At 43.3% G+C, this 14410-nt stretch overlaps 1 protein-coding gene across 5 annotated transcripts in view; it reads left to right on the forward strand.

Moving 5' to 3' along the window:
• Window positions 1-14410, forward strand: part of sulf2b (sulfatase 2b) — a 50138-nt gene that overhangs the window by 14825 nt on the left and 20903 nt on the right. For 4 of the 5 annotated variants that reach the window (XM_035644510.2, XM_035644515.2, XM_035644514.2 and 1 more), the window contains one exon: window positions 2026-2075. The gene's annotated coding sequence lies outside the window, so the exon portion shown is untranslated. Of the gene's footprint in view, window positions 1-2025; window positions 2076-9467; window positions 9643-14410 lie in introns of those variants that run through there. The other variant, XM_035644511.2, reaches the window with a different exon arrangement.

Genomic DNA, 14410 nt, shown 5'->3' on the forward strand with positions numbered 1-14410 from the left:
GAAAATCCTGAGAAAAAACACTGAGCTTGCCTTCGCACTGATGTGTTTTCATTTTAAAATGAAAACAACCTCCTTCCAGACAAACGTTCTAGCTCCGTGTCAGACATTATCTGATGATTTCTTTTCTTTGAGCAACGACGAGGTGGAACTGTTACTGAGCGTTAGAAACACCTTGCACCTTGTTTCTGATGAGAACTATTGCGCACACACACACACACACACACGCGCATGCACACGCACACGCACACACACACACGCGCACGCACACACACACACACACACACACAGGTGGTGTGCAGCAGAGGAGGTGAGATCCTCAGTTTCCTGTTAGCTTCACCAACTTCCATTATTCTACCTGTGGAGGTTTGTTGGTGTGTGTGTGTCGGTGTCGTTGTCGGTGTGTGTCAAATATTGTTTCAGTGTGCATGTGTCTCAACATTTTGCGTGTGTATGTCTTTCCCCAAAGACCTACATCACTGGCACAGTGCCTTGCTCGAGTAATTACAACACACACACACACACACACACAGACACACACACACAGTCTCAGGTGGAGGATGAGCAGTAGCAGCTGTTACCATGGTGTCACTATCACAGCCAACTGACTGACCGTGTGTGTGTGTGTGTGTGTGTGTGTGTGTGTGTGTGTGTGTGTGTGTGTGTGTGTGTGTGTGTGTGTGTGTGTGTGTGTGTGTGTGTGTGTGTGTGTGTGTGTGTGTGTGTGTGTGTGTGTGTGTTATTGGTAGAGGTGTGGGTCTCTACCATGTCACAATTTGTCACATTAACCTCAGATGTTACCGGATTAAGTGGACATCAGAACATTTCTTAATATGATGAATTTTTTTTTAATACAAAATCTTAAAGGTCAACAAAAAACAACAACACTTTTCTGGCCTTTATTTGATGCCATGACTGAGGAACAGAAGAGGAGATGCCACAGTCTCCTGCTTGTCTGCGGAGGCGTAGCACTCAGCTCGGGCGCTGATTATATTTTCCTCACATGACTGAACTTATTTCTATTTTCTCCCAAGGGCACAAAGCTGACCCTTGTTTTTAGCTCACTTTGAATTAATCTGTCTCTCTCTTTGGTCCGGAATATTCTACCAATGGAAATTCCCGTCCCCAGAAGTCTCTGTTGAAACCAATTTTTTATATATATTTCTTTTCTCATAACTGCTCTCAATAGTTACTTCATGAATCAAGCTGTAATCACACACTGGGTCCGTGGGCCACAAAGGGGACCTTTATCAGGCTTCATGAGGTCGGCACTCGACCACATCGTATTTCAGACTGAAACCATTCACGGCCTCTGATTGGTTGGTTCTACAGCGATGAGCCTCTTGTTGGAGTCTATTTTGACTTTTATGTGATTTTCATGCCTCCGGCTGCAGACTGATCCCAGTTCACACTTAAAAAAAAAAAAAAAAGGAAACACAATCGGCGACAAGCGATGTGTCTGTCAGCAGAGATTTACTGTTACACATTCGAGGGGTTGAACCGTGATCATACGGTCGAGACAAACGACCTGAAACCACATGAAAGGATCTGAACTAAAAGACGCTGATTATCTGAAGATCTGAGACCGTCTGTTTTTATGTTATAATGAAGCCTATTGTATATGGCCAGAAGTAAGTGGACACCTGACTCAGGTTTTTGTAAATTTAAGTGTCTGCTTGTGTTTTTGAGCTGCATTTTACATTATAATGTACTTGACTATAGAGGTTTTTTTTTACCCCTGAGTCCATTTTCATTGGGCCATCAACATGCTAGTGAACCCCACTCATTAGGATACACACACACACACACACACACACACACACTGAGCAGCGAAGCTGCTGCTGTTCACACATGCTGCGACTGTTAATCTGTGACCTTGGAAATGGTCTCAGGACATTTGCACTTCGTTGATAAGTGAGTGCACCCGCCTCTAGGGGGCGCTAACAGGACCTTTACCATGTTTACTGACGTTGCCTGTTTTTGTGTTTGTGGGTTTTAAACTGATGTGTTTGTGTTCCTTTGTTTTAGGTCCCTGCTGAGCCGAACACTGTTGTAACACTCAAGAGCTTCTGCACAAGGTAACACACACACACACACACACACACACAAAACCAATTAGTAATTAATCTGCGAGTGTGTGATGAATTCTTTGGTTCGTACCACCTGCTGTCAGCCGCTACAATCGGTCAGATACCACATCCATCATGAAAACACACACACACAATCGGTGAAGTGTGTTTCTGTATCTATGGTTATGTTTGGTGCGTGTGAAAATGCTTTTACACAGCTGATAGTTTGCATTGTGAAGCAGCTGTGTGCGCCTATGCGTGTTTGTGTGTGTGTGTGTGTGTGTGTGTGTCGTTGTTCGTAGTTCTGCTTATTTCAACATTTTAATGTGTCTGTCAGAGCAGCCAGAGGTCAAAAGGTCAAGTAGCGCTGCAGCTAACTCACTAACTGATTAGTTCAGCCTGCTGCTGGCAACAGAACTCACAGCAGGAGGTTTACACACACACACACACACACACACACACACACACACACACACACACACACACACACACACACATACACTGCCAAATGATGCCAGAGGCCCAGTAGGCAGTAGCGTGCCATTACTCTCTCTCTCTCAGTGGATCTTGTTTCTGAGGCGCCTCAGTGGCTCAGTCACTGCACAAGTTGGAAACTCTCCCAGTCTTCATCCTCTCCTCCTCCTCCTCCCTCCCCTCTCCTTAATGTCATCTTCATGTTTCTGCTGTTTTATTAAAACAGTTGTGTTGCTGTCATTATTCTCTCCTTTGAGCGGCTTGTCACCACGTCACTGAACGTCAGTAAAGGTTTTGTGTCTTCGGTGAACGGACTCGAGAGACCAACTGAGAGAGTTTACAGGAAATTGGGTGGATTATGGAAATATGAGGGATATGTATTCATTGACGTTTGTGTGTGCGTGTGCGTGCGTGCGTGCATGCGTGCGTGCAGGATCACTCAAACACTACAGAACAGATTTCCATGAAATGTTGTGCAGGGGTGGGGCGTGACCCAGAGAAGAAACCAATAAATGTCGGACTAGATCTGGAAAAACGGGTCCAGGCATTTTTTTTTCTTCACTTTCTTTAACGTGGCAAGAGATGGAGCCTCGGTGGAGGTATTCGCGTGGTCCTGTGGTTTGTGTGAACCAGTTCCAACACGTCGTCAAAGTGAATGTGTTTTAACTCGCCATGTTGTCATCCACCCTGTGCTGTGGTTTCTCACAGCTTGGCCTGTTTGTGTCTCAGAAGCATAGTGGACTCTCTGCTTTAGTGAATATTCCTGCTCCCCAGAGGATGAACCCTGACAGAAATATAACAGCTTCAGTAGCTTAATCATTAGCATGTTGTTAAATTTCTCTGAAGTTGCCTCCTGAACACTGACAATTTGAATAATCCCAGTCAAATCTCATTTTGTGTTTGTGTTGTTGTTTTTTGCACACATCGTGTCAGGCTGTATACCTTTACAACCTGAGTATAGGGGCAAAAACAAAACGGAGATTGTTGGAGGAGGAGAGTGATGGAAGCAGCGGCAGCACCACTTTCCGTTCTCTGGGATTAATGTATAATGGTCTTTTTCTCACATGCTTGTATGGAGATGGATGATAGATAGATAGATGGATGGATAGATAGATAGATAGATAGATAGATAGATAATTGTAACTTCTCTTTCGCCTCTGTTAAGCCTCATATCACAGCAGCCGATAATAATCAGCATCATGTACGGTTGCCATGACGACATCACTTGAGTCAAGAGAGGAAGGTGTTCTTTTAGCATCTCTCTCTCCCTCTGTTCCTCTCTTCCTCTCTCACTTTGACAAATTTTCCCCCCAAACTCTCCATCATTTGTAGCAGGACTGGATTTGAATCTGAAAGCTCTTTTGTTGTCGGTCTGAAAGGAACTCACACACACTCTCCCTCCGCCCCCCTCTCTCTCTCATAGTGAGGACTTAATCAGCCAACCCAGTGCTGCAGTAACTGTGAAGAATACAGAGCAGTGAAGATTCAGCTGTTCACTGCACAACAAATTAATTTCTAAATCGTCCGCACTGGTAGAAAAAAAAAAAAAATCAGACAAAACATCACGACACAGTGTGATGAGACTGTTAGCGGAGATTAGAAAAACAACCTGACCGTGTTTCACGTGATAAAGCTAACATCTTAAAAAGGTCCTATACCGCCACATCCAGCCCCAGCACTGGGGTACGTGATCGTCCCATCGACAGTGTTTTATAAAAAAAATCAAGATTCATATTTAATTAAAAATGAAAATGATCAACCTGGTGTTTAAGTCAACTCACACAATCATAGAAAACAATCGAACGTCTGACTTCGTATTCGTAGCATTTAAACTTAGAGAGCAGTTTGTTTGTTTCACAGGAGAATTACACAAAAACTACTAAGCAGATTTACACTTGGGGGAAGGTTGGGACATGGGCCAAGAAATAACCCATTACATTTTTAAACCAGACAAAGGTGCAAATCCAGAAATGTTCTATCACTTTCTTTAACACTGTGAGATAGGACGGGGTTTTTTGTGTGGACATTTTCATATAGATTTCCCAGGGAATATATCATGGATCTTGATGAAATGAAATCAGGCATATTTAGGGGACTGATATATATGAGTGTGTGTAATAGTGTGTAGCTCGATTGGGTTGAAGGAGACTGTTGGGCCTTGGTAGAGGTATGAGATATCTGCTCATTATATATTCATTGTTGCTGTAGAAATAGTAGTGTGATTATGGTTTAGGTCAGAGATAAGGGTCAAAGGTCAGGATTGGATGTCTTGCTGTGAGCTGCTGTGACTCAGGTTAATGATACAAAATGAAAGCTTTTTGTTCCTCAGCTAAGAGCTCAGCTGTAACACACAAACACACACACACACACACAAACACCGGTGGAAAACTGTCAGTGATCCAAGTTGTGTGTGTATGTGTGCGCCCGTGTGTGTGTGTTAGAGGTGAGTGTTTAACATGATCACAGCTTTCTAATGGAGGTAGTAATTACCTTCTGTTAGCCTGCCAACACAACTCACCTGTGTGCGCACACACACACACACACACACACACACACACAAACACCACGGTGTTCAACATGGTGCTGGCATTGCAGATGAAGACCAGTGCTGTGTCTCAAATCAGATACTGCTACTGTCCTTATACTCACCTGTAGCACACTGTGTGTTCAGTATCCTCACCTGTACTAAACTGCGTATTCTGTATACTCACATGTTGTGTACTGTTTACTCAATGGTGTAGTGTTGTCTAAAATCAAACATGGAGGTCGTGCTCTTACCTGATAAAATGTTGTATTTATATGAACAAAATGTTTTTGCGCCTTTACAGATTTGTAGATTCTCTTTAGATTTGAAGTAAATCTGCTAATCAATGATTTTTTAACTGATTGATGTGAGAGTGAGTGGATTAATGCTGGTGGAGCCGTTTTCAATGCATCATTATCATCATTATTAGGACTGTTGTTACTGCATCGAAACACACTGACGACCAACGTGGGGACTCAAGGAATTAAATCTGTCGAATCATTCCTCCTTGATGTGATCAGTCGCGTGGTTCTTGTTGTCGACTTGCCACAGCAAACAGCAGTGCGGCGACAGCACAGAGAAGCCACTGAGATGTGTGAGGGTTGTTTCATTAGCATTTTATCTCATCGGTGATGAGTTTCTCTGCGAGAGACGTTGAGAGCAGCCTCTCACCCGAGGACAAAAGCCTGTCGATCAATCTGATCTGTCACTCGCTCCACATGTGTCTGTGCTCGTCATCCGGCAGAGCTGCGAGATAAGAGGAGTTCATTAGTCAGATAACTCGTCTCACTCTGGTCTCCACCGCGTCTTCTTTCTCTTTCTGCTGCTCTACTGTTCATCCTCTTCTTCTCCCTCGTATCAAAACGCTCGTTCCACCTCTTTTCTTTCCTCTCACGTCACTTCCTTCTGGCTTGTTTCGATCATTTCTTCCTCTCGTCAAATGTTTGCATTTGACACATTTCACGTACGTTATATTACCAAGTGCACTTGGGCGCGTTGTTGCTTTCATCAAACCAGAATCTGCAGGAAAATTACCATGAATGTATATCAAAGCGGAAGTTTGCATTTCACCTGAAGCACTGCTTGTCATTCGTCAGGCTACACACAAACAGCAGCGTCTCTGTTGTTTTCTTTGTTGGCTCATTTCCAGAGTAAACCCCGCCTCTCAGCTGGGATTGCCTTCCGCGTCCCGCGACCCTCAAAGCATAAGCGGATATTTTAGCTTCCTTTCTGTTTCTAACGTTAGCTCTCTGTGTTTGACTGTTGGGCGTCTGCAGGCCACTTGTGTGAAAATTTACAAGTGCGGGTTTTGCTCTGATGTGGCTGCTTAGGGATTCATCCTTCGGGGACCATGAATACTCAAAGTAAAATGTTGATATTGTTCGGTGAAAAAAAGCCTGATGCCTCAACACTGTCTGCTACAAATATAAGTTGTTGTCCCACTTATGTTGTGGTGCCGATCATAATCGCTGCCGTGATTGTTTGTGCAGTTTGGCTCTGGTTTTAGTCGGATGTCAGTAGTGTCTTTCTTAACAGTATTTTTATTAACTGTTTTGTTGTTTTTTACGTTGTGACGGGGGCCGATTACCATATTTATTTTACAGTACAAGTTTTCATTTTCTAAAGACAACACAGTCACTCTCAGTTGTCAGGTTAATTTCATTAGTACAAGCTGCTCGCATCCCATGTAGACACTGCGATGGATGGATGGATGTAAAGTGATGTGTACATGGGGAGGAGGGTGATGTGTGGAGCACCCATAATACAGATGGGGAGGTGTCTAGATGGAGGGAGCATAAAAAGATGAGTAGAGGTGTAAATGAAGCAGTGGTTGGAGCCTGTGGTGGAGTGTAAATATGGAAAAGAGAGAGAGAGAGAGAGAGAGAGAGAGGGGGGGGAGAGAGAGAGAGAGAGAGAGAGAGGGGGGGGGGGGGAGAGAGAGAGAGAGAGAGAGAGAGAGAGAGAGAGAGAGAGAGAGAGAGAGAGAGAGAGAGAGAGAGAGAGAGAGAGAGAGAGAGAGAGAGAGAGAGAGAGAGAGAGAGAGAGAGAGAGAGAGAGAGAGGGGGGGAGAGAGAGAGAGAGAGAGGGAGAGAGAGAGAGAGAGAGAGAGAGAGAGAGAGAGAGAGAGAGAGAGAGAGAGAGAGAGAGGTCTTATTGCTTGATGATACTTCTGTCTTTATGTTCTATTCATGTTAGAGGTCCTGAGTGTGTGTGTGTGTGTGTAATGTATACCCTGACAGTGTTAAAAAGAACTTGATAAGTTCATAGGCGAGAATTATTGTCCGGAATTCTCTGTACGTTGAGACGATGCTGAGGTTGTGCCATGATTTCAGTTCAATTTTCATTTTGACAATATATTTACACTCCCTGAAGACTTCTAGGTTTAGATGGACGACCCGTCTCCATTTCCTCCCATAAATGAAGCTAAAATATCTCACATTAGGGCGCCCTCATCTTGTGCCATTGACGTCATTTGGAGCCAGAGTCTGGTTAGTAGTTATCATAGAGTGGAGCCGTGGAATCGAGGTCCCGCCCATACACCCGCTCGACAAGTCATAAGTCAGTCTCAGCTGCCAATCATGATGTCTCAGCCCAAATACCTAATTAAAAACGCAAACTTGTCAGAAACATGAACACTTGAACAGACATCAGTGTGATGAGAACTACCTTAAATGACAGAAACCGTCTTTGGAAACATTAATTTAACGTCCATGTCCCATCTGCTAACACGGAGGGGTTTATGACTTATACCGCCGTCAGCCACCAGGGGAACAAAAGTGTTTCTCGTAGAGAGAAAATGGCCTCCAGCAGTTGTTTGATGAACGACAGAGGCTGATGACTCTGGCTTTGGTTTCCATTTCAAATCAATGAATTCATTCTGACTCACAGCTGTGGTCATTAAACAGCAGAAATGAATTCAGAGGAGGTTCTAATATAATGTAGATAACACTGCTGTTGTCCTGGGAAGTCGAGGTTTAATTTGTGTTTTTTTCTTTTTTTAAACAGTCCCAGAGAGTCCAGGTCTGAATCATTTATCTGCAGTGTGGATGTGAAGATGCAGCAGAGTGATGACTCTCATCACTTTGACGCTCTCCGGCTGCTTTATTGATGAGGAGGATGTCAGCAGCTCCACAGGACCATCAAATTCAAAACGTACATCGCCTCTCCACTTTCCGCCTGCCGATGTTCCGTATCACGGATGTCACAGGAGGACGGCATGACCTCTTGTGTTTCTACCACCATCAGAAACAGCTTCAGCGTGCATTCAAATAAACTCTGAATGTACAATAGTTCTGGGATATTCTTACACCTGCAGTTCAGCTAACCTTGATTGTCTTCAGATAACGGTCACGCCATCACATTTCTGGTGATTGACAATAAATCATGAAACACTATCAGTTATGTCTTGGTGAGCTCTTCATGACACCAGAGAATAACAAATCCATCAGAGTCTGTAATGACCCCGATGCTAATGTTTGTTAGCGACAGCAGCTGAGCCTCATATGTCCAACAAATAACAACAGTAGAGCCAGTTCCTCACCACACCCAGACAGGCGACACGTTAAAGGAAAGACCTGGACCGTGGCTCAGTAAAAAAAAGTAATGTTGGATTTTACTTTCACTTCAATCACTACATTAGTTACAGAATCTCAAGGAATTCCTAGGATGCTTTGCAAGGTTCTATTGGTTATCGAAGAGCTTCTCACAAACCTTTAGAGGTCGATGGAAGGGGTTCCACCAGGTTGTTCCGTTATTGAAGATGGTATTATTTTCTGTTCGTCCTTCGGCAGGTTAGAGGTCCTTTAAGACGTAGTGATTATGTGAGGAAGGTCTTTCAGGCTGTTCTGGGGGTTGTGTAGTAGGTTCACGTGGTCGTTGAAGAGATTCTATGGTCGGTTTAGGAGGATATTTGTCATTAAGAGGGTTGAAGTGGTCCTTCGGGAGGTTGTGGAGGTCCTATAAAAGGTGGTAGTGGTCTATGTGGAGTTTCTACGGGTCTTAAGGAGGTTCTCATTATCATCAAAAAGATTGTATGTGTAGTTCTGAAGGTTTGAGTGATGAATGACAATGTTCCTAGGGTCCTTTAGAGGGCTAATGTGGTGTCAGGAGATTAAAGTGGCCATTGAGGAGGTTCTATAGGTAATCAAGGGTTTTTTAGACAAATCCTTCCCACTTCATCTTTTTCTTCTGTCTTCAACATCGACAATCAAAGTCGAGACAGAAAGTTGAGTTGTCTTTACTCTCTGTTTCTCCTGTAAACTGAGGTGAAAGACGGTGAGGAACAGGGAGAAGGAGAGAGGGAGATGAGAGAGGGAGATGAGAGAGAGAGAGAGAGAGAGAGAGAGAGAGAGAGAAGGGGTGGAGCAGGACGGAGGAGGGCGAGCAGCAGCAGCTCAGCTGTTATTACAACAGCGGAGAGCGTGCAGTCGTCGAGGGGAGACCGAGCCGTTACCACGGGGATTATTATCATGTTTGCCGCCGCGGCAACGGCCAACGAGACCTGAACTGAAGAGAGGTTGTCGGTTCGGCAGTCGGACTGAGCCTGTGAGCAAGGCAGTGGGGAACCATGAGGCCAAGGTAGGAAGGAGAGAGAACAAGGACGAGGAGCGATGTGAGGCTGAATGAAGCAAAAGACAAAGAGGAGCAGAAAGAAATAGAGAAGAGGAGGAGTGAGGCTGAGAAGAAGAATAAAGGTCTTTGACAAACGTTTGTGAGGAAGAAAAAGAGGAAGAGGAAAGGAGAAGTTATGGTGTCTGCACAGAGTTTCAGGGTATTTCTGTTGTCGATCTACTCCGTGTCCGTCTGACTTCTCTCCATGTTCATAAGAAGATGTAATATTCGCTCAGTTCCACTAAGTACACTGAGTTTGTCTTTTTCCTGGTCTCGTGTCTTCTCTGGGTTTGTTCTCCCATCTGATTCAAACTGACACATTTAGTCCGTGTCTCATCTCTTTCTGTCCTCTGTCTGTGGCCCTCAGCTCCGAGCCCAGTGGATCCTACTGAGACCGGGACGAAGTGAGTCGGGTCCTGAGAGAAAGTCCATATGTTGACTTCATATTAAATGCAGTTGCAGCAGCATAACTCTCCTGATTCTGATATTGGTTTGGATAGTGAACAGCATTTCACACCAACCACAAACTTAATGTCAAAGCAGCATCAGACCAAATTAATCTATGGACAGCTAACACAGGAAATGCAGGCTCATGCGTCATTACAAATTTGTGCCTAACTTTATTTACGTCACGTTCTTCACACAGAAAATAGACTCAAATGTTCTAAAAGGATATTCAATATTATGAAAAAAATAATGATAGGTTTGTTTGGTAAACATTTTTTGCCTTGCAGTTACAAGCCCTCACAAGTAGGAGGTGCTGAAACCCCCTCACCTGTACGTCCAGCGTCCTTTTACTGAAGTCATCACTTTTAATTCAGTCCCAATAAGACGTTATTCTGAACATTTGTCATAATTAGAGCAGCAATTTTTTACAAGTGTCAGTGACCTTGACCTTTGACCAAATTCTAATGAGTTTGTCTTTGAGTTCAAGAGTCCATGTGAAGGTTTGTGCCAAACCAACAGTGAATGTATCTGACACACACGCAGGCCAACCAGCAACCAGCAGTACGTGTGGATTTATCCGCGGCTGAAAATAGTCCCCTGAGAAATACTTTATGTTTGTTTGATAAAAATACAATGAGCGGCTGGTTTAGAAAAATTACTGAGGTGTTTTTAAGTCTTCAGTTACAACCAATGACCTCAGAGCTGAGAGTCACAGGCAGAGCGGGGAAGTGAGAAACGAACCCATCGTTGGTTTGGGCTTGCACAAATAAAAACCCACAAAAAAACCACTGTGGTGTGTTTTAGAGCTGCTCCACGTCTTGTGTGTCCTCAATTAGCTTTGGGCTTGAGTGCTGCACTGAGGAAAAGAGCAAAGCAAACAGAGGAAGGTTTACGGTTTCATCTTTCTACTTCTCCAAATAACGCTGTAAAGTGATATCACCGTGAATCCAACACAAAACTTTTTGTGCGGAGAACAGTGACTTGAGAAGACCCAGTTTCATTACAGGTTCAGGCTAGTGCAGCTGTATCACTCCACAGTCAGTAAAAAAAGAAAGATTGTGAAAAGTGACAATAAAATGTTCTTATTAATGGATTTTGTAGCTAGTTTAATTAAGTTTTGGAACTAGTTTCCTTTATTTGGGCACTTTGGAAGTATGTTCTTCACTATATTTATTTGTCAAAGTGCTTAATTAACGATTAGCAGTTTGTATTGTACTCGAACAGACAACTGTCAAAGCATCACATTAAAAAAACGTGTGTGTGTGTGTGTGTGTGTGTGTGTGTGTGTGTGTGTGTGTGTGTGTGTGTGTGTGTGTGTGTGTGTGTGTGTGTGTGTGTGTGTGTGTGTGTGTGTGTGTGTGTGTGTGTGTGTGTGTGTGTGTGTGTGTGTGTGTGTGTGATGACTGGCTAGAAAAAAAATTTTTTGATGTGAGATTGTGACTGGAAATAAATCCCAAACCGTAAATGTCCGCTGACAGGCAAGAAATATCATCTGACTTATTGATCAAATAGAAATAAAGATATTGGCAAATGTATTGATCTTTCCACGTGACATGCATGATGTACTGTATGAGCAAACCACAGCTGGCTCTGATAGATTAGACTAGGGGGCTGATCTCATACCACGGCAACATTACAATTTAAATTTTACATCTAACTGGCTACTTTCAGGAAGCAATGTGCTGACCTCTGACCTTCCTCCCTCACACTGACCTTTCACCTCTTCACTGGAAGACATATGATCAAAACAATAATGAACGGGCAGCAGCCGCTCTGCATCGCTGCTGCGTCGCTTCATTGACATTCACCAACATATTGAGTCGCTCCGCGACCAGCTGCGCCGGCGCCGAGACAACACCCACAGCTCATGAATATTAATGAGCAGGTAGATGGGACCGAGGAGCCTGAGCCAGAGAGGGCACATTGGGATGACAGACGACAGGATTCATGATCCCTGGGGCGTCTGGAGCGCTTGTTCACAGTTCAGGAGAGCGTGACTGCACGTGCCCAAATGCATAATGACGCACTGATAATGTGGTATGATACACTGTGCGGCCAAAAGTGTGTGGACACCTTCAAATTCCAGCTATATTTAACGTGATAGTTTATTTCTGAAATCTTGCTCGTGAATGCGCTGCTACACCAGCCTCCGCTCTTCTGTTGTCAGTGTTTTTCCGGCAGCTCCAGTTCACCCTGAAGGAGGTGGACGGGGTCGAGGTCAGGACCAGTTAACTTCTTCTGACTCACCGAACCGGGAGAACTGGTCCTGTGTGAACCTGACCTTGAACAGGAAAATTAGCCAAGTGTTCCTCCAAATTTTAACAGAATTTTTATTTTTAATTGGCTGATGAAAATGCTAATGAATGTGAGTTTGCATCCAGTGCCGTTATGCAAATTTGAGGAGTCGGTTTATCAAGATAAATAGCTGGTGGCGGTAATTTCCTGTCGGTGCAGAAGAAGAGGACACGACCAGATGAGGTCGTTAGCTCCAGTCGAAGCTCAGACGATGAAAATCATGTTTGTTTCGCGTACGAATGTTGTGCAGCTCTTATGTTTTTGTCTCTGTCTCATTTGTTTATTCTCAGACGATGATATTTTTCACGGATGATGTTTTCACTCCTGTCCGTTTGTTTGTTTGGTTGTTTGTCAGCAGGATTACTGAACACTACTGAACGTATTTCCATGAAACTTGGTTAAAGAATGGGATATGGACCAAGAAAGAAACGATTCAATTTTGTTGTGGATCCAGAAAAGGGCACGGATTAAGGAATTTTTTTGAACATTGTGACATTGTGTGGTTTTTTATATTTTCATTTATTTCCCCTGGAATAATTCATGGATCTTGATGAAAAAGTTCTGGCGTATAAATGGAACTGATGTGTATGAGTTTGCATAACTTGGTGCAGATCCAAATAAAAATCCGGATGTATCAGATTTTAATATAATTTCATAAGAGGACTGTTGGGCCTTGGCAGGGGTATGAGTTCTACTGTGATATTCTAGTTGAATGTGTATTCCTTATTTATGTCGCGAAATACTAAATACTAATCTAAATGTAATGTTTTTGACGTGGTGAGACATCATTGAAACAATTTCACCTATTAGAATGAACACAACACAATTCCTGATTTTTCTATTTTTCCTTGAGCAAAACTTTTTTTTAAGTTTTAAAGCCCTTAATTCTCCCCTGATGCACTGACGACCTCAAAACTTCATATGATCAAAAATGGGTTAAATGGCAAAACTTCATTTCCCAGTCTCCCTTGAATTTTAATCTTAAATAAAAATAAAAAGAACATATCTGTCGACTCATTAAAATCCCCAGGAGGAATATTTTGTTGTAACCTGTCATCTATAAAACTGGACTGTGACTCTTCTCTCACCTCACATTGCTCCTCCCATGTGTATTTCGAACTTTAAGGTTTATTTTTTTCTTTTTTTAAACAAGATATTATATGTTATTTAGTACTCGTGCTCCCCAGTCTTGCTGTCTGTGTGCTATCTGTGTGTTTACTGGTGCACTGCAGACTCCTGAGGCTGAGGTGAGGATATACTATTTCACCGCTCTCAGAGGAAAGCTCTGAATATCAAGTCAAACAAACTATCTGGAATCAAGAGCAGCAGCAGCGGCAGCAGCAGCAGCTTTATTTCAGACTGGACTTCATGAATATCAAATGAAAGAATGTATCAGGGCTCAAAACAGCGGCGTTGTTTTCAGCTGCTTGAAACGGCGCTGCAAAAGCTTTCACCTCCGAACAGCGAAGCATTTTAACCATTCTGGGTCTTGGTGATTAGACTGTGTCTAATTAATTGTTCATCATTAATCAAGGTTATTGGCTCATTTAAATCTCTCTCCTCTCGTGGAGGCAGCTCAGCTGAGCCTGAGGTGATTGTTAGGTCTGATGAGAGAATAACACAACTTTAAACTAAAGAACTCAGTGGAGAACGTACTGTACCTCCACCAGATCCAGCAGTTCCCTTAGTGTATGTGCACACAGTCATTAATATCAGTCTGCTAAATATGCCAGATTCTTTCATCAATACCAATGAATTATTACCTGGGGAATAGGGTGACAATGTTGAAAAAAAGTGATAAAAAAACCTCCTGAATCCTCCTTTTTGTCTGGATCCATACCAACATTTAATGGGTTCCGTCTCGGCCCATGTCCCGTCCTTCCACTGCAGTAGGTTTTGATCAAGCAGCTCAGAGACTTGTGTCTACAAGAGGCAAATCTGATGTAAATTTAGCCGCCACCTTCTTCTACTTAGTCACCTTTTCAGAGGAAAC

Source organism: Scophthalmus maximus, chromosome 3 (genome assembly GCF_022379125.1).
Source record: "Scophthalmus maximus strain ysfricsl-2021 chromosome 3, ASM2237912v1, whole genome shotgun sequence".
Taxonomy (NCBI): Eukaryota; Metazoa; Chordata; class Actinopteri; order Pleuronectiformes; family Scophthalmidae; genus Scophthalmus; species Scophthalmus maximus.